The 21,482-nt window shown below is 44.5% G+C and overlaps 1 protein-coding gene across 1 annotated transcript in view; it reads left to right on the top strand.

Moving 5' to 3' along the window:
- Positions 1-3,492: 3,492 nt before the first annotated feature.
- ACSL3 (acyl-CoA synthetase long chain family member 3) overlaps positions 3,493-21,482 on the top strand; it is a 113,955-nt gene continuing 95,965 nt past the window's right edge. Inside the window, exon 1 of the mRNA XM_073674599.1 lies at positions 3,493-3,648. The gene's annotated coding sequence lies outside the window, so the exon portion shown is untranslated. The remainder of the gene's footprint in view (positions 3,649-21,482) is intronic.

Below are 21,482 nucleotides of genomic sequence, written 5' to 3'. Positions count from 1 at the left end.
TGATAAATGTTTTCAAGTACGGCATCTATTCTGGCCACAGGTATAAAAACCAGAATGATTCAACCAAGTACTAGATTTTCTAGTGGAAGAAAAAAGAGAAGGTGATACAATATTGCCTATAGTGGTACCTCTCCTTGCTACCACAAAACAATTAGATTGTAAGATTTTAGATAAAGAAGCATCCTCATATAAAATCGAAATATGTTTGAAAAATATTGATTTAATAGCATTAAACTGGGGACTAAATTGCAGCGACAAAACCAATCCGTTAGATTTATTTGTAGAGTTCTGAACACAATGTGGTTCAGAATCTCGACATCTCTTATTCTCAATTATGCGCTTGGCTCTATTCAATGTCCATTTCGGATAGCCCCTTTTAGATAACTTGCATGTGCAAGTTCAGAGGACAGATTGCTATCATCGCTGCAATTACGTGAAATACGGGTGAATTCACCCACAGGTATCGCTTTAATTGTGTGATGTGGGTGACTACTAGTTGCATGCAGGATAGTATTTCCAGATCGTGGTTTACAATATGTGCTTGTCGATATGTGTTGACCCGGAATCCCCCGCAAATTAAGATCCAAAAAAGAAATAACAGAAATTTCAGTTTTAAATGTAAATGTCAGATTACAATGATTGACATCAAGATATTGTGGAAAGTCCGGTATGGCAGAGACATCGCCCGACCAAATAGATGGGTTACAGTGGGGGACATCTTCGGACAGGAGAATATAAGGAATTTTTTTTTTTTTTCCTTATTTTTACACCAGGACTCTGCAGGAGCAGGATACTACTCTCAACATTGTCCTTTGCTAGCACTGATCGCATGGTCCGTGGAAACACACTGACGTGCACAGACCCATTCATTTGAATGGGTCTGCTTGTGTTAGTGTCTCCAGTACGTGTGGAAACGGACACCGCACGTACTGGACACATTATTGTGTGAAAGAGGCCTTAAAGAGAACATTCTAGTATTTGTCTATTTTAGTAAATTCTTGCTTTCCCCATAAAATAACTAGAGAATGATGTGATGCATGTTCTTGGCCTGTGTTCCTCATCTGCACAATGGTTCCTGATATTACTGGATATTGCTTGATGTCTCAATGACATCTATTTTCCCATTTACCACCACCTTATGCTTCAGCTAAAGTTTGCTCAGAGGGAAAAAGTTTTTGGGGGTTGTAGCAGAATCGTTGGAATGTTATATGATAAGTTACTAATGCAGATGATTGATCACATCTGTATTATTTCCATTCTCCTGGTTTTTCATAGGAACACAAAAAGGAAAAAACCACAAGTGTCGGATCCGACATGTAAGGGCTCGTGCACATGACCATATTTTCGTCCAAGTGCGATCTGACAAAACATCAGATTGCACTCGGACCAATGTTATTCTATGGGGCTGTGAACATGTCCAATTTTTTCCTCGGACATGCTGAAAAAAAAATCTCAACTTGTCCAAGTTGGATTTGATTATCAAATAGCACTCGGCCATGCAAGTCAATGAGTCTGTGGAAATCACCGGATTGCACTCCGATTTCCTTGCACTGACATAATGGAGAAGATAGAGAAATTCTGTTCTCCATCTTCTCAGCTGAGAGAATCAGATCACACTGTGACCAGAGTCTGATGCGAGAGTGATTTGCAAACTTGACCCGATTCTCTCAGATGAGAGGATATACGCTGGTGTGCCCCCAGCCTAATGGACATGAATTGTCTCCAACGGACCCCACTGATTCATGGTGTCTGTTAAGTTCACATCATTTGACCTGACATTTTATCAGACTATGCTATTATTTGGGTTTATTTCAAGGAATCTGCAACAAAGGCCCCTAAGGAAATGTGAACACAACCTCACCTGCCCGGTCATAGAGCTAGTGCTGCAATACATAATCGACTACCGGTAAAAAGCTGCTGGTTGATTCGCGCTGTAAATAAAGCTGTCCGAGGTTTCCATTGAATTGATTGTGAAATATTTACAGTAACACCCAGAAAGCAAATAAGATACAACAGTAATATCATAACTGGCAAACCGTTGTCATGAATTGGAGCAGGTGTATGTGCTCCCTGGGATGGATCTAGGGTTATCGCTCAGCCTCATCCTATTTCATATTAGAAAAATATCATCCGCTCGACAACCGTGATGAAATGTCCATGGATTCAGGAGGTATTCGATGCTCGGATCCCTGAGCAGACAATATGAGAAAAGTGTGGTAGGATCCAGAACCGGAATCATAAAAAACTATTCTATATTGGATCAACATTAAAGAACAGAAATAAAACAAACCAAATGGGACACGAAACACCTTACATGTTGTGGATGTGATGTCCTTACTCGAGTGCAATGAAAGATTACGTCCTGACACCAGAGCCAGAGCCAAGGACGTACCTTGTGGTCGGAGTTAGTACACGATTGTATGCCCCCGAAGGATGATATAAATATCCAAATGGCACATGGCAGAAAAAAGGTTCCCACCCCGGTCCATGTCCCCACATGTTAAAACGCTGCATTTTTTCTGCAGGCGTCTGCATTACAATTTGCCATAGCAATCTGCTCTGATTACTGTGTTTATTTTGCTTTATTTCTTGATGCATTTTCCACTTTTTTAATGTATTTTTGGTGCAGATTTGACATAATCTATTTTTTTTCATGACTTTTTTAATTCACAAATGTTGGGATTCTGCACTTAAAAAACACAATTGCATTATTTTACATGTATCTTTATAGGATGATTGTGTACAGGCTGCGAGTTATTTCATGACTGCAGCACACGTGACCGCTGCAGACAATCACTGGGATCAGCTGATCTAGACAGCACAAGCTGTATTTTTTTTTAGCTCAGGTTGGGTTTCCTTGAATTGATTTTTTTGCAGGTAGAGGAGCAGCTTTACTAACACCCCTCATACAGCGCTGTCCAGTATGGCTGCCCATGACCGGGCTCATCCGATGACCTCACACAGGTCACCAGACGTGACGTCACTCTGTCAGTTCAGAGAGACCCCATAATGAATGAACCCTGTCAGCAAGATGTCCCCCATAAGTGACCTCCACGTGTCCCCAGTGAGAGCCATTCATCCCATGTAATAAGCAGCAGCACCTCCTGACCTGTGCAGACAAGGTTCCAGGCGGCGTTATATACAGCACACACTGTGTCATTAATATCGCAGCTGATACTAATTCAGGTGAACATGGAAGAGCGTGTGCTGGTTATTGGGAAAGAAGCCGCCTAATGTCAGCCTATGAGCGCGGCTGTGGGCTCCTGTGACTGTGGATGTGCCAGGCCGGGATTATTATTACACGCGGACTGATCTCTTCACATTCCTGCTCCATTCTGACCTCTAATAACCTCGGCCCCGCCCCGCGTGACGTCACACTACCAGGCCCCCACAACGCGCCACTTTCCTACAGCCAATCAGCACGTCGCTCTCTCTGTCCTCAATGGCCTAAGAGGAAGGCGGTAAAGGGGCGGAGTAAGGCCGCACCTCCGGCCGCTGATTGGCTGCTGGAGTCGTGGTCGCGGCGTCCCTGTCTGCTGTGCGTGTTCACGGCGGTGACACCGGCTGCGGCGAGCACCTTGTGCGTGCGTCTCCTGCGTACAGCAGCGTCTGTCAGCGGCCGGAGGAGCCGGTGCTCCCATCCCCGGGGTGAGTGATCGGTATTACCGCGGCGCTCGTCACCTAGGGAGCCAATTACACACTGCGCCTCAGAGGTAACTGGCGGTCAGTGCGGTCCTCCCTCCCGCCTGCGCAGCTCCGTGTCTCAGCGCTCATTGCATTATTCATCATGTCGGCCGCCCGGCATTGTTCTGCGCTGAGACTGGAGGTGACCGGGGCCGCCATCAGGGCATTACCGTCCGGAGCCGTCCCCTAGTGTATGTGTAAGGTGTACCCAGCCGTCCATGTCTGCATGTCCTCAGCACTGAGCCTGATGGAGAGACATGAGGAGCCTCCATAGCTGCTATTTGTCACTATTTGTTATCATACTTTCAGTTCGCCTCTAACGGGGATCCGCCACTGAGGACTGTCACACTGTAATGGTTCCTATATCGGCCACTGAGGACTGTCACACTGTAATGGCTTCTATATCGGCCACTGAGGACTGTCACACTGTAATGGCTTCTATATCGGCCACTGAGGACTGTCACACTGTAATGGTTCCTATATCGGCCACTGAGGACTGTCACACTGTAATGGCTTCTATATCGGCCACTGAGGACTGTCACACTGTAATGGTTCCTATATCGGCCACTGAGGACTGTCACACTGTAATGGTTCCTATATCGGCCACTGAGGACTGTCACACTGTAATGGTTCCTATATCGGCCACTGAGTACTGTCACACTGTAATGGTTCCTATATCGGCCACTGAGGACTGTCACACTGTAATGGCTTCTATATCGGCCACTGAGTACTGTCACACTGTAATGGTTCCTATATCGGCCACTGAGGACTGTCACACTGTAATGGCTTCTATATCGGCCACTGAGGACTGTCACACTGTAATGGCTTCTATATCGGCCACTGAGGACTGTCACACTGTAATGGCTTCTATATCGCCCACTGAGGACTGTCACACTGTAATGGCTTCTATATCGGCCACTGAGGACTGTCACACTGTAATGGTTCCTATATCGGCCACTGAGGACTGTCACACTGTAATGGCTTCTATATCGCCCACTGAGGACTGTCACACTGTAATGGTTCCTATATCGGCCACTGAGGACTGTCACACTGTAATGGCTTCTATATCCGCCACTGAGTACTGTCACACTGTAATGGTTCCTATATCGGCCACTGAGTACTGTCACACTGTAATGGCTTCTATATCGGCCACTGAGGACTGTCACACTGTAATGGCTTCTATATCGGCCACTGAGGACTGTCACACTGTAATGGCTTCTATATCGCCCACTGAGGACTGTCACACTGTAATGGCTTCTATATCGCCCACTGAGGACTGTCACTCTGTAATGGCTTCTATATCGCCCACTGAGGACTGTCACACTGTAATGGTTTCTATATCGCCCACTGAGGACTGTCACACTGTAATGGTTTCTATATCGCCCACTGAGGACTGTCACACGGTAATGGCTTCTATATCGCCCACTGAGGACTGTCACACGGTAATGGCTTCTATATCGCCCACTGAGGACTGTCACACGGTAATGGCTTCTATATCGCCCACTGAGGACTGTCACACGGTAATGGCTTCTATATCGCCCACTGAGGACTGTCACACTGTAATGGCTTCTATATCGCCCACTGAGGACTGTCACACTGTAATGGCTTCTATATCGCCCACTGAGGACTGTCACACTGTAATGGCTTCTATATCGCCCACTGAGGACTGTCACACTGTAATGGCTTCTATATCGCCCACTGAGGACTGTCACACTGTAATGGCTTCTATATCGCCCACTGAGGACTGTCACACGGTAATGGTTTCTATATCGCCCACTGAGGACTGTCACACACACTGTAATGGTTTCTATATCGCCCACTGAGGACTGTCACACACACTGTAATGGTTTCTATATCGCCCACTGAGGACTGTCACACACGCTGTAATGGTTTCAATCTCCTGCTAACACTGTACAAAGATATCTTTCCTGTTCTCAACATTGGAATTGTAACGCCAGGAAAGCTATTCGTGCAATTCTGGAGATCACAGGATCTGTATACAGGTTACTGATCTGCAACTTATATAAAAAAACAAAACAAAAAACTGGAAACCTGACTCTTAAAACCTCCTGATTTATTGGATATGATCGCCACATGCAGGAATCCCTTCACTTACAGCCTTGGCTGCTATCAATAAGGTTATTACTGGATGTCTCAGGAACGTTCTGCCACGCTGATTGCATTTGAGCACCGAAATCCTCAAGATCCTCTGCTGGCTGCTCCTTTGTCATTGGTGTTCAATGACGTCTCAGATGTGTACAATGGAACCCAAGTCCGAAGACCGTTTAGGCCACACAGGCTGCCACTAGGAGTATGCGAAACATGTAGCATCGCCTTATATTGAAGAACTGCTCCTAGGACACTTTAGAGAGATTATTCAGGTCAATGAGGCACGGCCATTGATTGCAGCCAAGGTGTGTTATGTGCAGGGATTTCTGCAGGTGGCTCTCAGACTCAATACTGAATAAATCTAGATGTTTTCAACGTTTGTTTTCACTTTTTCATCGTGTAGATCACTACCACATCTGTCCATCCTGTGACGTCTATAATTCCACAACCTACATATAAACCTCCAGCTCAGATCTGCAGGAGTCTGAAGAGTGAAATCAATGAGTTAAATCCCAGAGAGGAAAGCTGTAATCTATACATTAGGAGAACTATTACTCTGTGTTGACACCACTGGGTATTCAATGTGTGGCACTAATGCAACACTGATATTCTGGTTTCTGCTGCTGATTTTGTTTTATATGCTGCAGATCTGCACTTGGCATACTTTGCTACTGTGCGGTTTACACTTCAGTAAGTGACTTTTTCTTCAAAGATCTACGGCAGTGGATGTGAGTGGATTTTGATGCAGAATCCAGTGAAATTCTGTAATGTCACCTACCCTTACTGATCCGCTCCTAGCTGGCATCTGAATAATGCAGTGTGCACTGGTTCAGGCAGCTTTCTCTGACTCCCAATACACATGAACGTTGGCCTCAGCCGAGCTTTCACCTGTTTTCGATTGGGAGAGAAAGCTGTTATCAGACCCCCTCTACAGGCATCTTATCCCCCCCCCCCCCCATGAAAGCAAAAGGATTTGGCTTCTATGTTCCAGCTGCCCAAACCTTCTTTCCTTGACCTCATCTATCAGGGAACATGCGCCTTTCGTGGTTGACCGACCCCCGCATAAATCGGAGATCGTTGAACAATATTACAAAATGTCTTTGTTTTTGATCCTGTTCACATTTTTTACTTGGAAACATTTACTTGTCTTATCCGTTACAGTTTGAATCCAGTGGGGAAAATTGCAGCAGTGACCACATGATAGATCTATGAACAATCCGATCTGCTGATCTTTCCTCGGTGCTTGTCAGCTGCAGTTTTGGGTGACACTTTGTGCCAAAGAACAGATTTACATCACATCAATAAAAGCCTAGATCAAGGCTGATCAATATGTCTCTTGAAATGATGGCGTTGTCATCCAGCGTGAAAACCTTGCCTGGCCAACCATGACCGAAAAGTCATTTAGAAAGCAGTAATCAGCTTAAAGGGGTTGTGCCTTAAAGGGGCGGCACGGTGGCGCAGTGGTTAGCACTGCAGCCTTGCAGCACTGGGGTCCTGGGTTCAAATCCCACCAAGGACAACATCTGCAAGGAGTTTGTATGTTCTCCCCGTGTTTGTGTGGGTTTCCTCCCACACTCCAAAGACATACTGATAGGGAATCTACAGTAGATTGTGAGCCCCGATGGGAGGCTCACAATAAAGGAGTTGTCTGCAGTCACTGTGTGAACGGCAATGATGTATGCGTTATACATAATCCTTGCCATAGCATGACTATTGGACGTGACCACACTCCAAACACTTGTATTGAGCGAGGCCATGCCCGCCAGTCTGCCACACCCACTGGATAGCTGCGTCATTAGATGGGGTGCGGCCTCCCTCAATACAAGTTTATGGAGCGAGACCATGCCCAGGTCATTAGGTGGGCTCTGGCCAGGAGCATGTACAACACATACATACCCGCCGTCGAATCCCTGCCACGCACAGTGCATGTCCTGGGGGGATTCAGAAGTCTGCAATCACAGTGACTGCAGACTTATCATTTTATCACTTAAAGAAGTTGTCCGGTCCTTTTTTTTTTTTTAAATTGCCCAATGTATTCAGCATGTGGGTATAAGTATATTTGCAAATACCTTGTGTTGCTGATAATGCCTGTGAGCGGCGCTATCTCTGGCCGCTCACAGGCATCATGTGACCCCGCGCTGACGTCATGACAAGTGAGGCGTGACTCAGCGCTGGGGTCCCCGCTGTGGCTGCTGGGTTGTGGGTGGGGTTATTCCCCGCATCACACCCAGCATCCACCGCACGCTTTCCCAGTGAATGAGGACAGGGAGAGTGCGCAGTGGATGCCGGGTGTGATGCAAGGGAATAACCCCACCCACAACCCAGCAGCCACCGGTGGAACACGGAAGAGGGACCCCTGGCTGCAGCCTGGACTTGTCGTGAAGTGATGATCTGGCACTTCCGGTCTTTGTGATGTCCCATATACAACACGTGAGTGGCTGTGGCAGTGACATTCTGTAGATGTGACAGCAGCCAAGTCAGCAAAGCACTCAGGGGAGATGATGCTTGAGTGGCTCAGGGCCATCAAGGGTTAAGTAATTCTACAATATCTGTAAGCATGTTTTAATCTTTACATCACTTTTTTTTCAGTTTATTTTTTTAGGACACAGCGCCTTTAACCACTTGGCCACATGCGATGAATGTCTATGGTGGCTGTTGTGCTTAAAGCAGTGTTTCTCACCTCCAGTCCTCAAGACCCCTCAACAGATCAGGTTTTCAGGATCTCCTTTGTATTGCTCAGGTGAGAGAACCTGTGGCATTTTTTTGATGCCTTGTTAATATTTCCATCACCTGTACAATACTAAGGAAATCCTGATCTGTTGGGGGGTCCTGGGGACTGGAGCTGAGAAACACTGGTTTAAAGAGGACCTGTCATCAGGATTTAGCCCTATAAACTAAAGGTGTGGCTATAATGGCGCTGTGATGCTGATTAATCTGATACCTGAAGTGAAGGGATCCGCTCAGTGAAGTTTTCACAAAATGACGTCTTCTGTGCTTCGGGGCGGGACGTGGGGGCAGGATAGTCTTCTGGTTCACTGAGCTGAAATCTCGATCTGCCCCTGCTCCGCCTCCGGCACCATTTTATTGAAGTCCTGCACACGAGATGCAGACTCGCACTGCGCACGCGCTGCCCACACAATGATGGCAGCGGTGATGCAGAATTTTAAAAAGGAGGCAGATCACTGAATAATCAATGACCTGTACAAGAATCAGAGGAGGGAGGTGGGGTGGATGGAGAGCCTGAAGACCCCTGCCCCCATGTCCCGCTCAGAAGATGTCAGTTTCTGATAACTTCATAAGTTGAGTATTCAGCTGCCATTGAGCTTATCCCTTCACATCAGGTATCATATTAATCAGTATCACAGCGCCATTGTGGTCATGCCTTTAGTTTATAGGGCTAAATCCTGCTGACAGGTTCTCTTTGAAGGGGTTGTCCACTACTCACAAACCCTGTCTCAGAGCATGTTTGCACCAGTAAAATAATATCTGTGTCGCATTAGGAGCAAACGTACCGGCGCCTGGGAATTTATTTACAAGATATTGAAAATAAAAAAAAAAACAACCTTTTAACAAGTTTTTTAAATCTCCCTTTTTCCCATATAGAAAATAGTGGAATCTATTAAAAAGAGAAAAAAATATAGATATCTATATTTGTTATTGCTGTATTTGGACAGGTCACATCTCAAAAAAAAAAAAAAAATTTAAAAGACCCCCTAAATGGTATTAATAAGGAAAACAAGCTGTCCTAAATCTCCATCAACTGAAAAGTCATGGCTCTCAGAATATGGCAACTGAAGCCACATTTTAGTTTTTTTTTTTTCTTAAGCACTAATGTAGATATTGTAGATATTAATTTGGTATGACTAACAATAAACACTATAAGAACAAAATCACCTTCATTTTTTTTTCTCCCTTTATTTTACCCCGCTTGGATCTTTCTTTTAGTACATTTTATGGTAGAATGAATGGTGTACTTCTTTCAAAGCTACAACTCATTCTGTACAAGAAAAGTCCACAAACGTCTATGTCCATGGGAAAATAGAAAAAGTTTTGGCTCTTGGCACTTTGGGTCTCCAAGAGGTTAAAAAGCTATTGTTTTCTACTGTTTACCTCCTAGAAATCCTGTCTCCTGCTCAGATTCAGACCCTCCTATAGAAAGTTTCTATAAGGATGCGGCCTGTATATCCATCTGCGATTTATCATGGCGGCTTCAGTGGGGAAGTTTCCCTGCTTTCTGCTCTCATTCAGGCCGCTAAGAGTTTGTGATGAAAGTTTCAGGGTTTATTATGAGGAAACACTATGGCCGAGGCCTATAAATAGTGGAGCTGTGCACGTGCAGCATGTAATGGAAACCTGGCGCTGATCTCTGGATGGCTTTGTTGGTGCGGCCCGTGTCTAGTGGCAGCCGCATTGCTGACTGTAGACCTGGAATGTCACACCTTGTGTATTGGCATCAACCTTATCTGTAAGGAGAGGTAATAATCCGCACTCGTGACACTTTATAGTGTTGAAGGGACTCTGAACCTAGAAATGATTACATTTTCTAGTAATCTATTCCTCAGTGTTTGTCTTAAGTGTTGTCTGTCCGCTGACATCACAGGGTCATGGTGCTCTTATACTGCACGGTTATCGGCAACAAGCTTTCCAAGGATCCCTCGTTTGCTGATAATATTGTGGTTTAAACCAACCACTGATCACCCGGAAGATGAGAAAAAGACTTGTTCAACGGTGAAATGATCTTTTCCTTTGGTTACAAAAAAAAAAAAAATGTTCTTGGCATCACATCATCCTGTGTAAACTGCATCTGTGCTGCCAAGAACAATGGCAGCTTCTGCGCACAGTACGATCTACTACTGTGTGTTCTGCCTGTCTAAAGAGACTATTAAACCATTGCCAGTTAGCAAATATGTAGTCGATTGGCGGTTGTTTAATGTCACAGTACATTCAGTGTAGACCCATCTTAAGAGGAACCTGTCATGTCAAAAAATGCTAGTAACTTGCCTGATATGGGGTTATTCTGCAGGTTAATTGCATTCTTAGGCTGTGCGGATGCAGCACTGAGAGCCCCTCTGCCAGGAGGAAATGAACTTTGAACTCTGTGTGGCATTGACCTGGTCTCTAATCTGAGCTGCTGTTAACCTGCGATTTCTGAGGCTGGTGACTCGGATAAACTTATCCTCAGAAGCAGAGGTGACTCTTGGTCTTCCTTTCCTGGGGCGGTCCTCATGTGAGCCAGTTTCTTTGTAGCGCTTGATGGTTTTTGCAACTGCACTTGGGGACACTTTCAAAGTTTGCCCAATTTTTCGGACTGACTGACCTTCATTTCTTAAAGTAATGATGGCCACTCGTTTTTCTTTACTTAGCTGCTTTTTTCTTGCCATAATACAAATTCTAACAGTCTATTCAGTAGGACTATCAGCTGTGTATCCACGTGACTTCTGCACAACACAACTGATGGTCCCAACCCCATTTATAAGGCAAGAAATCCCACTTATTAAACCTGACAAGGCACACCTGTGAAGTGAAAACCATTTCCGGTGACTACCTCTTGAAGCTCATCAAGAGAATGCCAAGAGTGTGCAAAGCAGTCATCAAAGCAAAAGGTGGCTACTTTGAAGAACCTAGAATATAAGACATATTTTCAGTTGTTTCACACTTTTGGTCTGTATCTATCTATCAAAAATTGTATACCTTTTCTGTGCTTAGTATTTTTATCCTATACCCACAGCTGTGATCACATACTGTAATCACTCCCATCAGCCCTGTCCCAGGGCATTTGCCATCTAATGTACTGTATAAGAGAGGCCATTTCTTAGGATAGTACATCAGTATATTTTCAGACAATGGAGGAGGATCAGAAACAACAAAGGAACTAGTAGAACATAGAACCGCTGTTCTCCTGATGCAATTTCATCCCGGCCTTGGCTCTGTCAGTGCTTTGTTGGTCTATTAGTAAAATGTGTTCTGTATGTAAAGTAATCAATTCCAACACTAAGGCCTGAAGCACATGGACATGTCCCACATTGCTCAGGAGCATGGGGCCCCTATCCTACTGTTGGCCCTTACTGAATTATATATGTATCTGAGCAGGTGGAGAGAAGGTCATGAGGCCTATACAAATTTTCATGTTGTCGTTTTTTTTTATATAGATAAAAGCACCATTAAGCTGTGTTCACATGCAGCGTTTTTTATGCAAATAAGAAGCGGCTTTTTACAGTACCAGCAAAAGTTGAAACTTCAGAAATCTCATACACTATTATTTTCCTATCTGAATTTAAGAACTGCAGCGTTTAAAATCTGCAGCCTGTCAGCTTTCAGCATTTTTGCATTTTTTTTCACCCATACAAAGAAATAAGAAAGTGAAAAACTCTGCAAACATTTTCCGTACCCAAAAAACACAGCGAAAAACGTGTATTTTTAACGCAGCATTTTTACTGCCAAGAGAGCAGGTTTTGGGTGCAGAAAAAAAAGCTGCATGTAAACATAGCCTTAGGTGGCGCTACTTTGTTAGTAATGTATAAGGTCACCTTTATATCAGCATTGTCATGGTGCAGGCTTCTCTATACCGCATATTACACTGGCTCCTGGCCGTCTTTCCGCCATTGATTAACTCCTCTGTCCAGGAGACTGATCCATCTATATTTGTAGCATCTCTTCTACAGTACAGACTAAAAAGGAAGATGTCTGATGGGATCTGCTTTATTTTACTTTTATCTAGATATTAAGCAGGGCACATTATACCTGTATGAATACCACCGGCCAGAGGAAAATGGCCTTAAATATACAGTATATTGTAATTGTGTATGGTAAGACACCGGATTAATGATTAAAGTAATTTTAGGTCCTTACAAGGTCTCCATGGCTTCACTGCTCCTGAAATCAGAGCAGTAATGTTATCACATTCAGTAGTGCAGCCTCAGGCATTGGCTCTGTATATTCAAGAGGTCACATTTTTAGCATTAAGAGGGTGTCAAGCATCGTCCGACGTCACTAATTTTCACATGGGAGTGAGCAGTGGCAACGTTACGACCCCATACAACTAAGAGGTGTGCGTGATCGGCAGGTAGCGTGCGTCTCTCTTATTCTAATGAACAGGACACCTGCATGGTACTGGCCTACGGTCCCTGCTTCTTGGTGGATTTTTGAGGTCGTGAAGTGGATAACTTCTTGAAAGATGCTGAAAAATGTGGTGTTCAGATCTTTGGTGTACGGCAAAGGGCCTTGTCCCATTTTCTCCTGGTGTGGATTTCTGTTGTCGACTACCGCTTGAATACAGCCAGTGCACCCACAGATGAAGAATGTCTTAGGCAATGCTCCAAAATCCTCCTCAAAAACTGCTTCAAAATAACTTTGTTCATATGAAAAGTTTTGAGCGTTTTTTTTTTCCTGAAGAGGTTTTCAAACATGTCGTGCATGTACCCCCCCCCTTTTTTTTTTTTAAATCAGAATCTGATTGGAGTAGATTCTAACTACCTGCAAAAAAACGCTCCAAGGAAAAAAAAAACAATTTCCATAGTTATTCAAAGCTGCTTCTGGAAAAGAAAAATACCTAAAAAGAAGTGTTTCCTCTTAGAAAGCTCATCTTTGAACACCTCAAAAAGCTCCATGTGAACATAGGCTTACATAGACCTGCAATAAGCGCTGGATATTTCCACATACATCAGGGCTGTTCACATTCTTTTATAGCATCCTGGGCCCTTTTTTAAATGAGAAATTATACCCTTGTCCTAAGATGAGTAAGTTGATGCTGTCAGGTTTCCAGATCTCGCCTGTTTGTGTTGGTTGGGGTCATGTAGTTGCACTTTGACTCTACATTTAATAGTTTGATCACCAGATAGAACTAGCTGTGCTGGATTGTGTGCAGTGTAAAAGCCTGAATTTTCTCCATATTTCTGGATCTACTGTATATACTGCTCAAAAAAATAAAGGGAACACTCAAATAACACATCCTAGATCTGAATGAATGAAATATTCTCATTGAATACTTTGTTCTGTACAAAGTTGAATGTGCGGACTACAAAATCACACAAAAATCATCAATGGAAATCAAATTTATTAACCAATGGAGGCCTGGATTTGGAGTCACCCCCAAAATTAAAGTGGAAAAACACACGACAGGCTGATCCAACTTTGATGTAATGTCCTTAAAACAAGTCAAAATGAGGCTCAGTATTGTGTGTGGCCTCCACGTGCCTGTATGACCTCCCTACAACGCCTGGGCATGCGGATGGTCTCCTGTAGGATCACCGCCCAGACCTGGACTAAAGAATCCGCCAACTCCTGGACAGTCTGTGGTGCAACGTGACGTTGGTGGATGGAGCGAGACATGATGTCCCAGATGTGCTCAATCGGATTCAGGTCTGGGGAACGGGCGGGCCAGTCCATAGGTTCCATGCCTTCATCTTGCAGGAACTGCTGACACACTCCAGCCACATGAGGTCTGGCATTGTCCTGCATTAGGAGGAACCCAGGGCCAACCGCACCAGCATATGGTCTCACAAGGGGTCTGAGGATCTCATCTCGGTACCTAATGGCAGTCAGGCTACCTCTGGCGAGCACATGGAGGGCTGTGCAGCCCTCCAAAGAAATGCCACCCCACACCATTACTGACCCACTGCCAAACCCGTCATGCTGAAGGATGTTGCAGGCAGCAGATCGCTCTCCATGGCGTCTCCAGACTCTGTCACATGTGCTCAGTGTGAACTTGCTTTCATCTGTGAAGAGCACAGGGTGCCAGTGGCGACTTTGCCAATCCTGGTGTTCTGTGGCAAATGCCAAGCGTCCTGCACAGTGTTGGGCTGTGAGCACAACCCCCATCTGTGGACGTCTGGCCCTCATACCACCCTCATGGAGTCGGTTTCTAACTGTTTGTGCAGACACATGCACATTTGTGGCCTGCTGGAGGTCATTTTGCAGGGCTCTGGCAGTGCTCCTCCTGTTCCTCCTTGCACAAAGGTGGAGGTAGCCGTCCTGCTGCTGGGTTGTTGCCCTCCTACGACCCCCTCCACGTCTCCTGGTGTACTGGCCTGTCTCCTGGTAGCGCCTCCAGCCTCTAGACACTACGCTGACAGACACCGCAAACCTTCTTGCCACAGCTCGCATTGATGTGCCATCCTGGATGAGCTGCACTACTTGAGCAACTTCTGTGGGTTGTAGAGTCCGTCTCATGCTACCACGAGTGTGAAAGCACAACCAACATTCAAAAGTGACCAAAACATCAGCCAGAAAGCATTGGTACTGAGATGTGGTCTGTGGTCCCCACCTGCAGAACCACTCCTTTATTGAGGGTGTCTTGATAATTGCCAATAATTTTCATCTATTGTCTATTCCATTTGCACAACAGCATGTGAAATTGATTGTCAATCAGTGTTGCTTCCTAAGTGGACAGTTTGATTTCACAGAAGTTTGATTCACTTGGAGTTATATTCTGTTGTTTAAGTGTTCCCTTTATTTTTTTGAGCAGTGTATATACAGTGCTGGCCAAAAGTATTGGCACCCCTGCAATTCTGTCAGATAATACTCAGTTTCTTCCTGAAAATGATTGCAATCACAAATTCTTTGGTCTTATTCTCTTCATTTAATTTGTCTTCAATGAAAAAAACACAAAAATAATTGTCCTAAAGCCAAATTGGATATAATTCCACACCAAACCTAAAAAAGGGAGTGGAAAAAAGTATTGGCACCCTTTGAAAAATCATGTGATGCTTCTCTAATTCGTGTAATTAACAGCACCTGTAATTTACCTGTGGCACCTAACAGGTGTTGGCAATAACTAAATCACACTTGCAGCCAGTTAACATGGATTAAAGTTGACTCAATCTCTGTCCTGTGTCCTTGTGTGTACCACATTGAGCATGGAGAAAAGAAAGAAGACCAAAGAACTGTCTGAGGACTTGAGAAACCAAATTGTGAGGAAGCATGAGCAATCTCAAGGCTACAAGTCCATCTCCAAAGACCTGAATGTTCCTGTGTCTTCCGTGCACAGTGTCATCAAGAAGTTTAAAGCCCATGGCACTGTGGCTAACCTCCCTAGATGTGGACGGAAAAGAAAAATTGATGAGAGATTTCATCGCAAGATTGTGCGGATGGTGGATAAAGAACCTCGACTAACATCCAAACAAGTTCAAGCTGCCCTGCAGTCCGAGGGTACAACAGTGTCAACCCATACTATCCGTCGGCGTCTGAATGAAAAAGGACTGTATGGTAGGATACCCAGGAAGACCCCACTTCTTACCCCAAGACATAAAAAAGCCAGGCTGGAGTTTGCCAAAACTTACCTGAGAAAGCCTAAAACGTTTTGGAAGAATGTTCTCTGGTCAGATGAGACAAAAGTAGAGCTTTTTGGGAAAAAGCATCAACATAGAGTGTACAAGAAAAAAAAGAGGCATTCAAAGAAAAGAACACGGTCCCTACAGTCAAACATGGCGGAGGTTCCCTTATGTTTTGGGGTTGCTTTGCTGCCTCTGGCACTGGACTGCTTGACCGTGTGCATGGCATTATGAAGTCTGAAGACTACCAACATATTTTGCAGCATAATGTAGGGCCCAGTGTGAGAAAGCTGGGTCTCCCTCAGAGGTCATGGGTCCTAATAATGATAATGACCCAAAACACACTTCCAAAAGCACTATAAAATGGTTTGCGAGAAAGCACTGGAGACTTCTAAGGTGGCCAGCAATGAGTCCAGACCTGAATCCCATAGGACACCTGTGGAGAGATCTCAAAATGGCAGTTTGGAGAAGGCACCCTTCAAATATCAGGGACCTGGAGCAGTTTGCCAAAGAAGAATGGTCTACAATTCCAGCAGAGCATTGTAAGAAACTCATTGATGGTTACCAGAAGCGGTTGTTCGCAGTTATTTTGGCTAAAGGTTGTGCAACAAAGTATTAGGCTGAGGGTGCCAATACTTTTGTTCGGCCCTTTTTTGGAGTTTTGTGTGAAATAATCAATGATTGATTTTTGCTTCATTCTCTTTTGTATTTTTTCCTTGCAAGCAAATTAAATGAAGATAATAATACCAAAGAATTTGTGATTGCAATTATTTTCAGGAAGAAACTGAGTATTATCTGACAGAATTGCAGGGGTGCCAATACTTTTGGCCAGCACTGTATTTTTCTACCAAGTGTTAGATTTTGACATGGCATAAAATTGCTGATCAGTGGTGACCCAACAATTGTAATTGCACTTGTTCATACATTGCCCTTTTTGTAAAAATTGTGTGGTGAGGTTTTAACATGCATAAATATATATTAATTATTCCCTAAAAATGCTACATGCCGTATTCTACGTCTTATGGCTGATTTTCATCATGGACCGATAACAATGTGGCCTGCATGACTGGTCAGTTTTATGGACTCAAATGTATACAATTTCAAGGAAGCTCCTGCAACGCGTGTGCACACACGGAGCCAGTGACTTCTGCAATTTTCAGTCGATACTAGTTTGATTTCCAATATGGTTGTATGAGCCAAGCCTTAGGCCTGCTGTACACCAGACATCTCTGCCATCTCTCCCATACACAAGTGCTCCTGTGCTGGAGCCAAGTGCTCCTGTCCTTTTAAAGGAGCCACTGCCAGACATGTCTGATGACAGCTTATTTTCGAGAGACAACATGATCGGCAGTGTAAAATCAGATATGCCCGGTCGATATTTTCCCCTATAACTTCCCTGTAGCTCCCATAGACTTTACACCAGGGGTCTCAAACACGCGGTCCGGAGGCTCTCATCTGCGGGGCACCTGGGACAACAGAGAGCAGGCCGAAGAAGGAGCGCATGGACATCACTTAATTACATCACACCGGCGTGTAGTGTCAGGGCGGCGGCTTCTCTTTCCCCACCTGCTGGATCGCTGGTGGTAGGTAATAAGTAGATGAGGATTTTTGTTTTTAACTCTTACCTGACATCCGCCATATGGCGCAGCAAGAGGTGACTTTATGCAAACTACTGCACGAGAATGACGAGGTGATGGCATATCTGTCAGATGTATGTTATAGCTGACTCCCTGCTGCAACAGGCACCGATTTGGGCCATTTAACCCCTTAGATACCGCTTTCAATAGTGACAGTGGTATTCAGATGATTATTCGATGGGGGGCATCCCTTTTAAGCTAATCAGAACCCAACCAAACCAGAACTCACACTTTGCACTGACGAGGGGCAGTACCCCGAGACACAGTGTCTGCAAATTGAGTTTCTGGTTCTGGCTGAAGTCATGTGATAAGGCTCGTTAAAGGGTCACTATTGAATTTTAGGATTGCTACTTCCTGTAGGTGGCACTAGAGTTCTGGTCCTCCTCTCTGAAGAGACAATTTGCATGTTTAAGCTAATCTGCATCACGTCAGTCAGCTATGGTGGCCTGTAAGGCCCTTTAATTAACAGGGTCTAATAAGCAAAGTGTCAGTGCCAGATCCTACTATGGTGCAGTGCAAAATTATGATCAGAGATCAGGCAAGTAAAAGTCCCATGTAGGGTTTAAGTAAAAGAGTAAAAAAAAACCCAAACTTTATTTTGAATCTTTTTTATGAAAAAATAACTGAAAAATATTGTGCCACTAAAAACGCCATTTTATGTAAAAGCAAATGTAGTACATGTTTGGTACGACTCACGCTATAAAATTTTTTAACATCACCCATATGAAGAAAATGCCAAAAATGTTGCTTTTTCACTAGAACAAAACACAAAAATAGAATAAAAACATCAAAAAGTTGTAAAAAAATAAAAAATAAAAATAAAATGCTACCACTAAAAATGTCATCTCGTTCCACAAGGAATTCAGCCCATCAATTTCATTTTTTTCCTATATGCAGCCCATTTACCCAGCTGTGTTTGAGACGCCTGTATTAGACAGATGAACCCATCTATCGGAGGGTTTGGCCGGCATTATGGGTATAAGGGGGGCTTTAGACATCTATTGAAGAAGGAAAACAGAAAGCTGTAAACCAAACAAATTCCAATGAAGCAGCAGGAAAAGACTGTTGTGAAGTCATTCACCGCCTGTCATTTGCAGCAGTTCCTGACATCTCTAGCAGACAAGGAAATCTGCGGCTCACCAGAATTGTAGAATTACATGGTGACCATAAACTCCGGTCCATTAAAGGCTCACCTACAGGGAATCCCCTGCTTAATATCCATATGCTCCACTTGTGGATATATGGTATCCTCCTTCCTTCCCAGCTCCATAGAAATCACATGTACCGCTATTTAAGCTCCATGGCTAGATAAGAGGTTGGATGTTTTTCCCAAATATGAAGAAATTTCATAAAATATGGCAACTGCGGTCTGCCGCCCTGTTGGTTTGATGTCTTCTATTGTCTCCCCCACCCCCTACTCTGCCTCAAAAAGGCATTTTATGTACTTCCCATTAAACATAAATGTATGCATAGATCTCAGTAACTACGGTAATAACCCTATTAATATTACATAGGTGAGCTGTGGCTCGGTCGCTTGGCGATGAATTTTGGATGTGATGCTTTTGTTTCCTGTCTGTGTGAAGGGCTGCGCAGCGATTTCTGCTCTTGCAGACGACCATCTGCTTCGGATGATTAAGTCTTGGCCCAGGCAGAGTTCAAATTAGATTTTCCAGCATCACATGGAGGTTACTTCATTACTCCTTGTTCTGTCTTCCCGATTCTTCAATGCTGCAGTCAGGGTTTGTACTGTAACTGGTTCTCAGAAAATTCAGGTTTGATGGAGGTGCTGGGCAACATTGCTCTGTTTTGTAAAAGTCATGTACATTATCCAGAGACCTCTGTACTGTGCGATTTGTGAGAGACCTCCATGAGCCGTGTGTTGTATATAATCTGAAGGCACTTGGGAATAACACATTAGGTGCAACTGTAAATGCTGAGTATTTTCATGGTCGGTTCTGCACCTTCTTGGGTTTAAGGGAACCTGTCACCAGAAAAAAACGCTATTAACCTGCAGATATGGGGTTAATCTACAGGTTACTAGTGTTATTATACTGCCCGGCACCTGCATGTAGCCAAACGCTGCAGGGAGAAAATTAACTTTATTCTCCCAGGCAGTGTTCCCGTTTCAGTCATCGCTCTGAGTGTACAGAGTGGCCGCTGTAACTGTGCCCCGGCCCGAATGCAGAACCAGTGTCAGTCAGGGCTGGATAAATGTACTGGATAAAGCCTGGATCTGGAGTACTGTAAGGGCAGCAATGTAATCTCTGGCAGGGCCTCAGTGTGATCCTGTCTTATTACCACACCAGATTATTAGGCTATGTGCCCACGATGCAGAAATGCTCCGGATTTTTTCCTGCCAGGGACAAGCGGATGTGAAGCGTTCTTCACATGCATTTCCGCATGCGGGTTGACAAGCGCTTTCCAAGCGATTTTAGCTTCACTTGGAAAGTGCTTGACAACTTGGTCACACTATATAAATCCATGCAACCAGCATGGATTTATATACTGTGACAGAAAAGAATGGTAAAAAATAAAAAAATAAATATATACTTACCTTCCGATGACCCCCGGTGTCTTGATTCCCTCTGTTCTCCCTTGCCGGCAGCAGTAGACTGAAGGACCTGCCGATGTCAGTGTCGCGTGACCTGTCACATGACTATGACGTCAGCGCAGGTCCTTCAGTCCATCGCTAGCTGCCGGCAAGTGAAGACAAGGAGAGCGGGCGCCGCCAGAAGGTAAATATAATCTTTATTTTTATTTTTATTTTTTTACAGTTTCTATGGTACCCGGGTCCGCAGGAGAGTCTCCTCTCGTCTAGACCTGGGTACCATCCGCACATTGGAACGCGTACATTCCGCATGTGCTTATCTAGTGAAGCGGAATCCATGCGTTCTAATGCAAGTCAATGGCGGCGAAAACGCAGCACTTCCGCAAAATAATTGGTAGTACTGCGTTTTTTTCCGCAATGATAATCCGCAGCGAAAATTTCCGCAGCATGTGCACAGCAACTGCGGATTATCATTGGGGAACATGGCAGGCCTTCTGCCATGCTTTTTTTAAGCGTTTCTGCAGCGTTTTTGCCACTGCGGAAACGCTTAAAAAAACGCATCGTGGGCACACAGATAAGGACTTGCGGAATGCACGTGTTCTAATGTGCGGATGGTACCCGAGTCTGGAGAAGAGGAGACTCTCTTCCGGACCCGGGTACCATAGAAAACTGTGAAAAAAAGAATAAAATAAAAAATAAAGATTATATTTACCTTCTTGCGGCCCCCGCTCTCCTTGTCTTCACTTGCCGGCAGCTAGCGATGGACTGGAGGACTTGCGCTGACGTCGGCAGTTCCTTCAGTGTACCGCGAGCTGCCTGCAGCCTGGACGTAGGGAAACAAGACACCGGGGGCCATCGGAGGGTAAGTATATTTTTATTTTTTACCATTCTTTATGGTCACACTATATAAATCCATGCTGTTATATAGTGTGACCAAGTTGACAAGCACTTTCCAAGTGATGCTAAAATCACTTGGAAAGCACTTGTCAACCCGCATGCGGAAATGCATGTGAAGAACGCTTCACATCCGCATGTACAATCCGCATGCGTTTTTTCTGCCAGGGAGATGCAGAAACGCTCAGGAAAAATCCGGAGCATTTCTGCATCGTGGGCACATAGCCTTACACCAGATAATTTTTGTAGTTTACCTTATGAATTCTATATCCTTACTGAGCCACCATTCTTGAAATGCTCAGCCCCCTCTTCTGGTGACATGCATGATGCATGGCATGGGAT

The sequence above is a fragment of the Phyllobates terribilis genome, unplaced genomic scaffold (genome assembly GCF_046119375.1).
Source record: "Phyllobates terribilis strain yellow unplaced genomic scaffold, ASM4611937v1 Scaffold_3__8_contigs__length_932513732, whole genome shotgun sequence".
Lineage (NCBI taxonomy): Eukaryota > Metazoa > Chordata > Amphibia > Anura > Dendrobatidae > Phyllobates > Phyllobates terribilis.
This window is presented reverse-complemented; position numbering and strand designations above follow the sequence as displayed.